Below are 15,893 nucleotides of genomic sequence, written 5' to 3'. Positions count from 1 at the left end.
GCATAAATTGTGAATTAATATTGTACACTGTTGCAGTTATTTATCTATTAGACTGAGTGATTTTCCAGGAATTTTTAACAACTGCCCAGGGAGCATCTCATTGTTGCTATGACATATCTATCTAAAACTACAAGCATAAGTTAAGAGGTCATATACTTCAGAATATTGTTTGAAGAACTTTATGTTAGCTCTAATTTTTTCACCATAATCATAGCGCTATCATTGACATAAACTGTCAATTGCATGAATTGGAAACTGAAAAAGGTTCTTACAATATAGAAAGACAATGTTGCCTTCCTGTCTTTTCAACAGAGTTAATTCACAAGTCTATTTTAGCTCCAACACTCCTGCTACAGTTACAATGCAATCAGTTCACCAAGCTACAAATTGCATGAACTGTAAGCCAACTGAAACCCACACAATAAAAATTCAATATTTCCTTGATAAGTTACAATATTGCCATGCTATTTTGTGAAAATTGTCTATTTGGCCACTGACAGCTTGTCCTAATGCTTCTAAGGTAGCCAGTGTAAAAAGTCTAGAGTTAACATGGTTTTCCACATTTTTTTTTCATGTTAACCCTTTTGAGTGCTGGAGGAAACCTTCCTCTAATAAACTGTTCAATGTCACATGTTTTGTCCATCATGTCACAGTTCCTGTGTCACATGGGAATAAATGTTATTTAATTGCTGTTGGCTGAAATGCTATATTCATAAAGCAGTGACAAATCATGTCTTAAGAGGTAGGGAATGTACTAATCAAACATAACAAAAGCAGAAAAAAAAACATCTAATGAGTATATTTTCAAATACCTTTCAATCATGACAATACAAAGCTAGGTGAGAATGCATGAATTGGAATGTATGGGCTGTATGGTGGACACAAAGAAGCTGCAAAGAGATGTAGACTGGTAAAGTGAGTGAGCAACAAGGTGGCAGATGGAGTATAATGTGGGGGTTTGAGGTTATTCATTTTAGTCATAAGAATAGGAAAGTTGAATATTTTTAAAAGGGCGAATATTGATGTTCAGAGGGATTTGGGGTGTATGCTAATATAAAAGGTTAGCATGCAGGTACAGCAAACAATTAGGAAACCAAATAGCATCTGACCTTTATTGCAAGGTGACTGGAGTACAAGAACAAAGAAGTCCTGCTACAGTTATGCGGCGTTTTGATGAGACCACACCTAGGCCAGAATTTTGACGTTGGCGTGCTGGGGCAGGCCGAGGCATAAAATGAGTCCCGGTGTCACCGCATATCGTTTAGATCTTTAGTTCGGTGGACGTGCGCTGGAGGTGGCTGCGCGCCCACCGAACTGTCAAAGGCCTGATGAGGCCATTAAAAAAACAATTAAAGTAATTATCAATGCTGCCTGTCCAACCTTAAGGTTGGTGGGCGGGCGAAGAGCCCAAGCGGCCTTCCCATTTTTCAGGAAACCTCATCCACGGGCGGGATGAGGTTTCGCGAAGGTTTTATTAAATTATTAAATATTTTTTACACAATTCATAAACATGTCCCAGCTCATGTGACACTGTCACATGAGGGGACATGTGTAAATAATTTTTATGTTTCTTTATTCAAAAATTTCAATATGTGCTTAATCTCCCTGAGGCAGCACCATGCCTCAGGGAGGTTTCTGCGCTCTTTTGCACACATGCGCGAAAGAGCGGAGGCTCCAACTCTCCCTCTTCCCCCCGCCCGCACAGGTAGCGCTGAGCGCCACTGGCCGTGCATCACACTGGGTGGGCCTTAACTGGCTCGCCCACATAAAATGGCAGTGCAGAGCCGATCATGGGTGGCGACCGGCTCTGTGCCCACCCGCGCCCGCTCCCGACCGGCCTGCCCGACACAGGGGAAATTCTCCCCCTGGAGAACTGTGTGCCATTTTGGCCTCCATATTTAAGGAGAATATACTTGCATTGGTGACAGTACAGCAAAGTTTCATGAGATTGGTTCCTGGGGTGGGAGGGTTGTCCTATGATGAGAGGCTGTGTAAATTGGGTCTGCATTCTCTGGGGCAGAATTTTACTTTGAGCTTGCGGGCACGTGCCCAACACGCTGGAACGTAAAATGACGCGTGATGACGTCAGGCGTGCGTCCCAACGTCATTGCAAAGTCGCGCGATATTTCTTTCGGTGTGTGCGCGCCAGAGTCGGCTGCGCGCCCACCGATAATTGAAAGGCCTTCCGGTTGGCAGGCAGGCAAAAAGGCCAAGCGGCCTTTACGTTTTTGCAGGAAACCTCATCCATGAGCGGGATGGGGTTTCCTGAAGCTATTACAAATTAAATAAAAAGTTTCAATTGAACTTAAAAACATGTCCCATTTCATGTGACACAGTCACATGAGGGGACATGTTTCATTGAATTTTTCTGCTCTTTATTAACTTTTTCAAAAAGCGCTTCAATCTCAGCTCCGTGCCTCAGGGAGATTGAGGCGCTCTTTCACGCACATGTGCAAACTGCGCGCTAGGCCTGGCTCTCCCTCCTCCCCCCCCCGCCCGCACACACTACTGCTCACGATCCACGTAGAGCGGCCCTTAATTGGCCGGCCCACGTGAAATCGTGGTGCGGACCCAATCGCGGGCGGCGTTTGGCTCCGCGACCACCTCCGCCCGCTCCTGCCGAGCCCGCCCGACGAATGGAAAACCCTGGCCCTGAAGTTTAGAAGAATAATAGCTGATCTCATTGAAACATTCGAGATTATGAAAGGGCTTGACAAGATAGGTACTGAGAGCTTGTCTCCCCTGGCTGGCGAATCTGGAACAAGGGGGCATAGTTTCAGAACAAGGGGCTGATCATTGAGGACTGAAATGAGGGAAAATTCCTTCACTCAAAGGGTTGTGAATCTTTGGATTTCTCTATCCCAGAGATTTGTTGTTGTGCCATCACTGAATATATTTAAGGCAGAGACAGAAAGTTTCAGGGGATCAAGGGATATGGGGAGGAGACAGGAAAGTGGAGTTGAAGCCCAAGATCAGCCCTGATCATATTAAATGGCGCAGCAGGGTCGAGGGGCTGTATGGTCTCTCTTGCTTCTATTTCTTATGTTCATCGCCTGAGTTGCTCCACTCAGGTGTGCACTTACTGGCCAGGATTTTACATTGGTCGGGCGGGCTCGGCGGGAGCGGGTGGGGGCGGCCGCGGAGCCGACTGCCGCCCGCAATCGGCTCCGCACTGCGATCTCACGCGGGCGGGCCCATTGAGGCTCGCCATGCCTGGATCACAAGCAATAGCGCTGAGTGCTACCTGTGCGGGCGGGGAGAAGGGAGAGTCGGGCCCAGCGCTCTTTCGCACATGCGCACGAAAGGGTACTCCAATCTCCCTGAGGCACGGAGCTGCCGCAGGGAGATTGTAGCGCTTGTTAAAAAAAATGAATAAATACATTAAAAATTTAATGAAACATGTCCCCTCATGTGACAAGCTTTAGGAATCCCCGTCCCGCTCGTGGATGAGGTTTCCTAAAAATGGAAAGGCCGCTTGGCCTTTTCGCTTGCCCGCCAACCGTTAGGTTGGATGGGCAGCATAATTTTGAAGCTAATTACTTCGTTAATGGCCTTAATCGGCCTTTCAATTATCGGCAGGCGCGGGCCCGCCGAATGAAATATCACAAGACAGCGCGATGATGTCAGGACACACGCCCGACGTCATCACGTGTCATTTAACGTTCTGGCATGTTGGGTGCGGGCCCGCATGCCGAATGGGAAATTCTGCCCGCTAAAAAGCTTATATTTTAATAATGGTTATAATGTTTGCATTCAAACAAAAATGCCTCAGAGTACTTTCGCAGAGAATAAATTGGCATTAAGAAAAAGGTATAATGAAGAGAAAAAAAGTTGAAATGAACAGGCAAAGGAAGACTACAGCTGACCAGCTGCAAAAGCAGATGGAGGCTGCAGCGGCAAGGTGGTCTCAGTCATTGTGGTTCAATACATCACCAAAATCTGACCACCAACCCGTCAAGGTTGTGTGGACAACGATGGCGACTCAAGGTCCCCACATTAAACAAAATCACATGCAGGATCCCATTAGGATCCATTTGCTAAGACACATGGCGATGGGGAATTGGCTTTGAGGACAGGGCTATAAACTTTGGAATCCTTAGTCAGGAATCTGCACATGAGGGATAGCTACATGAAGATCATTAGACACATGCATTGGGATAGAGGTGTCTTTGGGCAATAGCACCTGTGAGTGAGCAGTCTTCTCCAGGATACCGTTTGCTCACCCCAAATAAGGAGGGGGGCTAGAAAAGGTGCCTAAAATAGGCTGTCTCGCTCTCTTCTGGCTGGATGGGATTACTATCGTAGTGGCCAAAGAAAGAAGACTTTAAATTTTGCTACATGGAATCTGAAAACACTCTTGGATAATCTCAAGAGTCACAATCTGGAAAGAAAAACTTTAATCATATCACATGAGCTACCAAGACTCCAAATTGACATCGCCACCCTCAGTGAGACCCGCCATCTTGGGGAGGGGCAGCTGAAGGGGGATAAGCCTTCTACTGGAAAGGAATGGCTTACAGCAACCCTTGTATCCATGGGGTTAGTTTTGCCATCTGGAATAGGACCTTGGATGCACTGCCAGAATTCCCCAATTGTATAAGTGAAAACCTACAGCTCAGCTCTAACCAATATGGCACCGTCACCAGCGCTTATGCCCCAACCCTTAACTCCAATGAAGATGCTAAGGAAGTGTTCTATTCTGACCTTAATGAAGTCCTCACTTCCATCCCAAAAGAAGAAAAAATCATCTTTCTGTGGGACTTTAATACCAGGGTTGGCCATGACTTTGATTTCTGGAGTGGAATCATTGGGAAAAAAAAACAGGGTGGATAAAGCCAATGCCAAAGCCTTCTGCAAAGTGTGCTCAGCCTGATCGCTTAATAACAAACTCTTTCTTCCACTAGAAGGGCAAATACAAAACCACAAGGAGGCATCCTAGGTGAAAGCATTGGAACCCATTGGCACCTCCTGGGTTATGTTATTGTTTGGGTCAAAGATGTAAGTGATATCTGTGTCACCTACATGGTGGACTGATGCCTGCTGGACTTATACATGCTCTATCAGTGATGAACATCCACCTAGTACCAAGACATTGCAAGGCCCAAAAGTCCAAAAGGCAGAAGGTCTCAGCCCTAAAGCACCCCGGCAAAAGAGAGGAACTCCAAGTGCAGTTCATGACCAATTTGAAAAGTCTTCACGCTTCCAACTCTATTCCAGGACAGTGTGATCAAATAAAGTCAGCTGTACCAAACTCCTGCACCCGGATCATTGCATTTGAGTATCGTCATCACCAGGACTGGTTCAATGAAAATGATACTGATCTCCTAGAATTAAAACGAGCAGCCTGAATTGCTGGGCAGGACAACCCAAATTCACAAGTCAAGAAGGTAGCATTCCAACAGCTCAAGGCTGACACTCAAAGATAAATCTGGAAGATAAATGACATGTGGTGGGAAGAGAAAACCCGAAAGATCCAACAATCTGCTGACCGTCATGAAATGCAAAGCTTTTTGGAAGCAATCGGGGCCATCTATAAACTAAGGTCAAATGGATACAATCTCCTTTGCTCACATGATAGCATTTTTCTTCTTAAGGATAGCAATGCAATCTGTCAACACTGAAAAGAACATTTTCAAAAACTCCTCAACTATTTACCCATTGTGGCAGCTGATGCTTTCCAGGCTCTCTTCCAGTACCTTGTGGTGAACCACCATCAATGGGACATATGAACATATGAACTTACGAACATGTGAACATATGAACAAGCAATCAAACAAAACCTGTGGCCCTATTCCAGCTAAGGTCTTGAAGACTGTCAGGTTTCTGCTCATCTCAGCACTCCTTGCACTCATCCTATGGATTTGGGAGGAAAAAGAACTAAACCTGACTTCAGGAATGTTGACTATAATATAGATCTTCAAGAAGGGAGATAAGACATGCTGTGCAATCTATCGAGGAATTTTCCTCTTGCCCATAGCTGGGAAAATCCTGGCACCCATTCTCTCGAATCTCCTACTTCCTGAGGCTGAGGAAATCCTCCCAGAGACACAGTGTGGCTTTAGACCTTCCCTAGGAACCTGCAACATGGCCTTCATTGCCAAATAAATCCAAGAACAACATTGGGAACTTTTCATTGCATTCTTCAACCTGACCAAAACACGTGACTCAGTAAATTGTGACGCTCCAAAGCTTTGGAAGTCCAAGAAACTTAATCACAATTCTATAATTGTTTCATGATGATATGGCTGCAATGATCTTGAGTACATGATCTGAAATAGCGACCCTCAAAGTCCAGACCTAGGTCAAGCAAGGCTGTGTGATAGCCCCTTACTATTTATAATCTACCAAACTGTGGCTATTCAACTCATCAAAGATCAACTGCCCTCTGGTGTCAGTATTGAATACCGTCTAGAAGGAAAGCTCTTTAACCTCAGTCGCCTCTGTGCCAAAGCTAAACTTACCACCACTGATCAACAGTTTACGGATAACTGCAGTGTCATTGCCCAGTCTACATCAGATTTGCAAGCCACTCATATCTTTTAAGTTCTGCAAACTAGAAACTCGGTCTGCCATTGAATGTTGCCAAAACAGAACTCATATATCAACCCATACCTGGCTAGCCAAATATTCCACCTCCCGCATATGTTAAAGGAGAGACTCTGGAATATGTTGAACACTTCCCATACCTTGGCAGCCATATTCCTCAAAAGGCCACCATTAACAAGGAGATACAACACCAGATCAGCCTTTTACAAATATCAGTAACATATGTTTGACAACAAAGACCTCTGCAAGTCAAAAAAAGTCCTAGTGTGCAGAGCAGATGTCATCACCAAACTCCTGTACTGCAGTGAGGCCTGGACTGTGTCTCAGTGACACATAAGAATGCTGGAGAAATCCCATAAACAATGCATCTGCTGCATCCTCTGGATTCAACGGGAGGACCATCGAAGAAATGCTCATGTCCTTCTTAAAGCCAGCTACACAAACTTTCAGGCCAAACTTCTGCAAAGTTAACTTCGGTGGACTGGACATTGTGTTCAAATGACTGAAAAGCATCTCCCCTGCCAACTCGTTTTCTCAGATCTCAACTGGCCAATATTCCAGTGGATGGCAAAATAAAAAACAATTCAAGTACACTCTGAAGCTCTTCTTGAAGCACAGCAGCATTAACATTAATGACTCAAAGAAGCTTGCTACCAATTGTTCAAAATGATGACAACTTGGTCCATCAAGCTGCAACACGCTTTGAGCATGATGCCTGAATGATGAGGCAGAGCTGTGGCAGAGAAGGAATGAGAAGGAAGCAAATCCTGCACTCCAGATCCCACAACCTCATGGGACACCTTGCCCCATGTGCCCAAAGACCTGTGAGTCAAGAATCGACCTGTTCAGTCACATAAAGGTCCATGGCAGAAACTCATGATCTGGGGATGTCATCCCTGAATCAAGGGACAGCCAACGATGATGGTCGGATGGGGACAACAGGATAGACCAGGAGGAGGAACTGGAGATCTTTGAAGATAGAGAGGGTTATATCAAGATAGGGATGTTCAGATAGATACTTTCAGGGGATGGGGAAAGGTTACTAAAGTAGAATGAGCAAGACAAGAAGCAGGTCATTGTTGGGAGACTGATGGAGATCAAGGAGAGAGGATGGGGCAAGCCCATGGAAGGATTTGAAGGTGATGATAGGAATATTACAGTTGATTGTCAAGGATATGGGAAGTGGTGACGCTGGAGAATTAGGCCAGATGGAGCATGGACTGTGTCAACCTGTAATGCAATAAAGACATAAAAAAGTTATAAAATGTATTTAAAAATCACTAAATATTCTTACTGCTGAAAAAAGAGACATGTCTAAGCTTTTTGTCTAGCGCCCATCAGGACACTCGTAAAGATACCAAAATAAGGGGGAAAACAATTTATATTTACATTGGTATTCTTACAAGTGTCCTGATGAGTGCAAGACAAAAAGCTTAGACATGTCCCTTTTTTCAGCAATACTCAAGCTCTGTATTACCAAACGACCATATTTATTCTTATCCAGTAGCATTTCCTGTTTGACAAACCTATTATGGTTGGAGACTTGCGAATACACGAAAAGCTTAAGCATTGAGTTCATGCAGGTTTCCAGGTGCATCACTGTCAGCTGAAAAAGTAAAACAGGAGCGCAAACAGAAGCTACCCACATATGTCATTGTCCATAACATCGAGAGCTTATTTTATGATTTATCACAGGACTTGCAATGAGTAAGCCATTCCCCTCCAATTGAAGATTACTAAGAATGGAAGCCCCAAAGAAAATCATTAACATCTGTGTAATTCTATGTAAACTAACTGGGGCTTGATCTCTCATTCAGAACATTGTAACAACAAATGAATTCTTCAACTTTTGTTGAGGTAACCCTGAAAGCTAAATAAAGTGTATTCTATATATTTGCTGTCCTCTTGCAATGACAATCAGCTAATATTGTAAACAAGCTGAGCATAGATACAACTCAGGAGAATGCTGATGAGTTGGGAATAACATAAAGTTGATCTCTAAATTTTGTAATGTATTCTAAATAGTTTTGGCAACTGTATTCTTTTTTTAAAAATGTTGACATTCAGTTGTCAAGCATAACATTGCTCATATAAGTAGAATTTCTGAAGGAATATACCATTAATTTAAGTTTGGAAGGAGGTTCTGAATAAGTCATACATTTTTGATATTTTATTGAACATTAAGTTTTGATATAGAGATATTTTGTAAAGAAAGAAATGTAAATTCAAGTTAATTTTTCTGAAGTTTTATAAGTTTATTGCAGCTTGATATAAAAGCCCCTATCCTCAACAGATGGATAGTAAACATAGATGACTACTTTCCAATGTTGCATACAATTGATGTGAATGTGGTATGCAAGTCAAAAACAGAATTACCTGGAAAAACTCAGCAGGTCTGGCAGCATCGGCGGAGAAGAAAAGAGTTGACGTTTCGAGTCCTCATGACCCTTCAACAGAACTGAGTGATATTACGAGAGGGGTGAAATATAAGCTGGTTTAAGGTGGGGGGGGTGGGGGGAGAGAAGTTGTGGGGGGTGGGGGTGGTTGTAGGGACAAGCAAGCAGTGATTGGAGCAGATAATCAAAAGATGTCACAAAGGAACAAAGAGGTGTTGAAGGTAGTGATATTATCTAAACGAATGTGCTAATTAAGAATGGATGGCAGGACTCTCAAGGTACAGCTCTAGTGGGGGTGGGATGGAAAGACTGACAGGGCATTAAAAATCATTTAAAAATAATGGAAATAGGTGGGAAAAGTAAAATCTATATAAATTATTGGAAAAAACAAAAGGGAGGGGGAAGAAACAGAAAGTGGGTGGGGATGGAGGAGGGAGTTCAAGATCTAAAGTTGTTGAATTCAATATTCAGCCCGGAAGGCTGTAAAGTGCCTAGTCGGAAGATGAGGTGCTGTTCCTCCAGTTTGCGTTGGGCTTCACTGGAACAATGCAGCAAGCCAAGGACAGACATGTGGGCAAGAGAGCAGGGTGGAGTGTTAAAATGGCAAGCGACAGGGAGGTTTGGGTCTTTCTTGCGGACAGACCGCAGGTGTTCTGCAAAGCGGTCGCCCAGTTTACGTTTGGTCTCTCCAATGTAGAGGAGACCGCATTGGGAGCAACGAACGCAGTAGACTAAGTTAGGGGAAATGCAAGTGAAATGCTGCTTCACTTGAAAGGAGTGTTTGGGCCCTTGGACGGTGAGGAGAGAGGAAGTGAAGGGGCAGGTGTTGCAACTTTTGCGTGGGCATGGGGAGGTGCCATAGGTGGGGGTTGAGGAGTAGGGGGTGATGGAGGAGTGGACCAGGGTATCCCGGAGGGAACGATCCCTACGGAATGCCGTCAGGGGGGGTGAAGGGAAGATGTGTTTGGTGGTGGAATCATGCTAGAGTTGGCGGAAATGGCGGAGGATGATCCTTTGAATGCAGCGGCTGGTGGAGTGATAAGTGAGGACAAGGGGGACCCTATCATGTTTCTGGGAGGGAGGAGAAGGCGTGAGGGCGGATGCACGGGAGATGGGCCCGACACGGTTGAGGGCCCTGGCAACGACCCCTCTCCTAATATCACTCAGTTCTGTTGAAGGGTCATGAGGACTCGAAACGTCAGCTCTTTTCTTCTCCGCCGATGCTGCCAGACCTGCTGAGTTTTTCCAGGTAATTCTGTTTTTGTTTTGGATTTCCAGCATCCACAGTAGTTTTTTGTTTTTATCTCTGTGGTATGCAAGTATCTATTTGTAATGGATGAGAAAAGTATTGTTTGTTTGTTTACCAGAAATCATTAAAGCATTTAACTTAGCCTCCCTGGAGAGAACTCTTACAAGCTTCTTTCCAAATTCTTTCAGCTAAATTTCCATACCTAAGCACCCTTACAAAATAAAACAGGCTAACATTCACTATGAGCCTGTTCCATACTATTGTATATACAACTTGCACCTGTCATATGTTTTCTAACACAAAACAACCACACCTGCACATTGTACTATAAAGGAATAGAGGTGGATTCACAATGTTTCAGAATCATACATTGTTATAATTCACCCACACTCCACACCACGAGCTTTTAGCACTTTTAAAGCCAATCAAATAAACTAAATTAACAAAACGAGGCATAAACTATGAGCTTTTATGTGAATTCACGAAACTGGGAAGAAGATTGGTGAGAGGAAAATGTGTTGAGTGGATATGACGTGATTCTGCACAAGAATTTAAGTTGACCTGTATTTCTCGCACACTATAGCATTGGTCTAGGAATAAGTTTGAAAAAAATTCTGAAGAACAGATTCCTGGGGAGAGAATAATTAAAATGTGATTAAGCATAAATGATATCTTAAAACACCACTTAGGGGCATCTGGGTCAATTCTAACTTGACCAAACTACAATTAAAGAGGTGGTAATATCCTTAAAATCGAACCAATAGACTTACCAGCCCATTAATATTTGACGCTTCAACTGCCACCACTTTTAAAGGGGCATTACCACTGAGCAGCCAAATCATCCACCTGTTTCAGATGATAAGCCCTTTTATTATGTAGGTTGGGGTCTTGTCCTACATGAAACAAAAGGACCCTGGTTGCTATTTTAGGACAGAACTGGGCAAAGCGTACACACTTCGTGAGTTTTACAGACAGCATGGCTGAACAGCATCCTCCAAATTATTTTTAATTATTTGTGGGGCCAGGAGGTGCAGGATTGTTTTTCCATACCCACTGGGTTTTCACATCCAGCTCCCCGACCTCCTCGCTGTTATCATAGGCCCCCTCCCCCCACCTCCGCCACATTCCTCCATGGCCCTAGGATTTACCTAGACATTCGTTGGGCATAACAATAATTCACCGGCTCAAAATCGGATTGGCTGCATCAGCATGCCTGTTTGGGACAAGCAGTTCAGTGGTTCTTTTTGAATGTGGTTCGGGCTCAAAATTGCCCTGACCTCCCTTTGTTGACATGGTCTGTCAGTCAGTCACCCAACAGTTAAAACTTATTTGTGTCTGTTGTAAAAGTGAACAATTTGGTGTTGAGCCAAATGATATGTCTTAAATCATAAAGGCAATAGATAAGGCTGTAGTCCTTACTTGTGATCAATCTTTTCCAGAGTCCATAAGCCCCATGCAGTGTTAGTGCTCTTGTAATGCAATATAGCCATGGGAATAGACAATATTCACAAATTAAAGAGACTATTTGCATTAATGTAGCTATCACATTATTAAAATGTCTTTTTTGAGCATTTGTAGTTGCTGTAGTTTTCCCTCACCCACCCCAAAACAGAAATTGTAAAATATTTTCCTCAGCATGTCATAATAAAACAAAAAGTAGAGACTGTTTCTACGATTCTGAATGTGTGTCTAATTCTATGTTAGAATATTCAGCATTTGAAAATTGCACGTTGTGATTTTTACAGCTGTAACGCACCATAGGGTAGATGGAGAAGGTGGAAATGATTTCCTGAATGCAAAATGGTCACTATCAAATTTCATTTAGGAGAAAGAGTCTGATTTCTTTTTAATGTAAATGACTGGAATCTGGACTTTATTTTTTGTTCATAATATAATTCCAAATTTTCAACATTTTTTTTTTCTTTTACTGGCAAGGAACATCAATTCATTGAATAATTACACTAATCCAACCAAATGCATTATTTAGGATTTTTTAAAAAGAAAAAGCTAGCTCAGAACACCTGTTTCCCATCAATTTTTCATATTAACTGTGGTAATAGCTGATTTTCACTGGCTCAGAAAAAAAAATGTTGGTCAAAAAAATGTCTCCCACTCCCGAAAGAAATTGCAGACATTTATTGATGCTGTACACAGCCTTTTTTGAAACAGTTAGATTAAAGTGACAGTCCCATACTAGTCACATAGCTCACTAGTGCATTAAGAAATTCACATTCTGTCATCAGAAAAACCCTGACTAAAGCTGAATTTGTGTGAAAGAGGACACAACCCCAGTGACCCCGAGCTAGCAGAGAGGTCTCTTGTGATCACTGAAGGAAAAGCAGTGAAATAGTAAAGCACATAAGCTGCCAATGTGTGCGAGAAGCCATCTCAAGAGGGTGCCATTCATTTCTCTCATGTTCCTCAATGGCTGTCAATGGTTGCACCACTCTGAACCTGAACTGCCTCTTGCCTGCGTTTCCATCTAGTTTAAAAGGCACGTATAAAACAAAATGCGGAAAAAGCATAAAAAGATGAATAATCTTTTTCAGTTTTTAAACCTTTGATTATAGAAGTAGAAATTGAACAACGAACCAGAACCATATAAAATACATTTTAATTCATTTTGAAAATTGTGTGCAATAATAATATGCATTTCTTCCATGCCACTACACACTATTACGCTTTGAAAATGAACGATCATTCATGTAGATGTTATTTGAAAGTGGAAATATGTCTTTTGAATGCTGAAAGGACATTAAGGTGTTAAATATTTATTATTAATAAGAGAACACACAGTATAATAATTATTGCATCAATCTCATTTGCTGCATCCATGCATTTGTTACTTGTTTGACATGTCCATGATCATATTTTTCACTCAGAACTGCAACTGTTAATGACGATGTACGATGTGGAGGATTTCTTTGAGATTCTAGGTCAAATTCTGGAAATGCCCAACTACGATATGCCCTTAAAATTAATAAAAAGCCAGAGGAAAATAAGATCATGCAGAATAAAACATAAGATTATCAAATACTGTTTGATCTAATAGTTAATGAAAATATTTATTTATTTACTAATATTAGTGAAAATCATTGAATCCATGTGCTTTTAATTATTATTGTTTTATTTTTATTCATTCATGGGATGTGGGCGTCGCTGGCTAGGCCAGCATTTATTGCCCATCCCTAATTGCCCTTGAGAAGAAGGTGGTGAGCTGCCTTCTTGAACCGCTTTCTGCTGATAGGCATGGACCTGTCAATCCTGTCAGCTCAGCAGCTGCACAACTTTGTACTGTCAAGGTCACACCTCTGTTTTTCATTTAGGATTTTTAAAAATATCCTATTGTTTGTTTTCAGGCTTCTATATTGGAGCAGGGTGATTTCTTAAACATTTCTACATCCATAGGTGATTTATTTTGTTTAATGGCTTAGCGAACTTTACTTTGAAGAACTGGAGAATAGATGTAGCAGCAGCATAGCTAGATATAAAATATGAGGGGAATCCATAGCTCATTCTTTATTATAGCTGTAATACTCATGTTTTGGAAATAATTAGAAAACCAATGCTAACAGCATTACTTCCTGTGCTGCACAGCTATCTCTTGCTTTTCTACTAGTTGTATCATTTTCAGCTTTCCTGAATTTTATAGCTTTTTTTATCGGTATCTTGCATCTGTGCCATTGTCCGATGGCTAGGAAAGTGTTCAACCGCGCTCAGATCACTGATGAATAGGAAAACAAGAAAGCAGTTTTTTGTGATTGAGACAGTCCTATTTGAAAATATGTTTTATTAAGTGTCAGTGAACTGCAATGTGTACCCGTGGTTCTGTGTTCCCCCTGCTGTCACCCATTTAATTTTCTTTTGGATGGGTGTGTGTGTCGGAAGGGCAAAGCAACTGAAGCAATTTGCCAAACCATCACAACTTGGGTGATAAAAAAGAAACAGTGGGAGATTTTCTTGGGTATTACTCCATCGTACTGAATTACCTGAATGCAGAGAATGTCAGAAAGTTAGGCAACCTGGAGCACATGCCTCTCAAAGAACTGTTACGACAGCAAATCACAGCCCCTGAATTACTTACGGGGATATTGAACTTTCTTTAAGGAAGACATGTGTTTTTAAAAAAATAGATTCAAGCAAAAGCTGGCTGAGAATTAACCACTTTCTGGAAAGTTGCTATGTGGATTATACTTGACACTTGGCATTCCTGGAAGGGAAGAAACAAACATGGGCAGAATTTTGCCGTCAGCGAGCAGGGGGTGGGGCCCACTCGCTGACATGTAAAATGACGCGGGATGACACCGGGCGGAACCCCCGACGTCATCCTACCCCATTTAAATTTTCAGGAAGGTGGGGGGTGGGGTGGGTGCAGCAAAATCAGCTGCGGGCCCGCCAACCTGTCAATGGCCAATTGAGGCCGTTGACAGGATTATTTAAACAATTAAAGGACCTGCCCATCCAACCGTAAGGTCGGTGGGCAGGCCAGGAGTCCCGGCAGCAACTAGAAAAAACATGAAACCTCATCCAGCGGTGGGATGAGTTTTTAACTCGGGTTTCGGCGGGTTTTTAAAAGTTTAATAAAGTTAGAGTGTAAATTATGAACATGTCCCATCTCACGTGACATTGTCACATGAGGGGGACATGTTAGGGAATTTTCTTTTCTATTTTTAATCTTTTCCAAAGTGGAAGTGATCTCCCTGAGGCAGCACTTAGCCTCAGGGAGATGTGCACTCTTTCGTGTGCATGCGTGAAAGAGCGCACTCTCGCTTTTTGGGAATTCCCCCCCCGCCTGCACAGGAAGCGCATAGCGCTTCCCGTCGGACGTCACACTGGGCGGGCCTTAATTGGCTGGCCCACGTAAAATAGCGGTGCGGTCTGCTTCTCTGGCAGGCATCGGTTCCCTGCCCGCCAGAGATTGGGTCAGGCTCGCCTGCCCAACAGGCAGAAAATTCTGCCCCATGTCTTTTGCCCAGAATCTGCTTTCTTTCAACTCAGACCATTTCCACAATCTGAGATATAACTCAACAGAAGATGGTTTTTGCTGAGGTGTGGTAATCAGTCTCCATTGTCCCTGCAATCACAGGAGATTAAAATTCAGTCTTTTGCATTGCACTTCTCCCTTTCAAGCATCTCTGTCTGAAGCAGACCTTGACACCTTTTTTAGGTGCGACATTCCACGTTTTCTTTGGGCTTTGGAGTCAAGTATAATAACAAAATTGGGGTCCTGTTTGGGAAGTTAACAATTTGGGATATCTCATCTAGGATCACAACAAATTGCGGGACCTTGCTCAGGGACCGATCGTAACAGAACTCAAACCAGTTTTCGTTCCAGAAAAGGGCAGTTGGATGGGTTCCTTTACTGGTTGAGCTCCAACCTGCCCAATTTTCCAATATTCCCCACCAACCTAGTGTTCCTGAACAATGAGCCATGGAAATATTTCAATAATTGCAATAGCTTGAAATTAAAATAGGAAATTTCAGAAATACACAACATGTCCCAGAGCAAAAATATATGTTAGTGTTTAGGATAGAAACACCTCTTCAGATATATGTTCATGAAGACTTTGGTATTAGTTACACGGTCGTTAGTACAATTGGAAATTCTTCCACAGCAATGCCTACATTTCAAAAGTATTTCATTGGCTGTAAAGCGCTTTGTGACACCCTGAGGCCATGAAAGACATGGGGCAGAATTTTGC

General features: G+C 42.7%; 1 long non-coding RNA gene across 1 annotated transcript in view; it reads left to right on the top strand.

Moving 5' to 3' along the window:
• The window catches only part of LOC144686305 (uncharacterized), a 117,361-nt gene that overhangs the window by 23,277 nt on the left and 78,191 nt on the right, over positions 1 to 15,893 (top strand). The window lies entirely within an intron of this gene.

Source organism: Cetorhinus maximus, chromosome 11 (genome assembly GCF_964194155.1).
Source record: "Cetorhinus maximus chromosome 11, sCetMax3.hap1.1, whole genome shotgun sequence".
NCBI lineage: Eukaryota > Metazoa > Chordata > Chondrichthyes > Lamniformes > Cetorhinidae > Cetorhinus > Cetorhinus maximus.
Note: the sequence above shows the minus strand (reverse complement) of the source record. Positions and strands in the feature narration are given on the sequence as shown.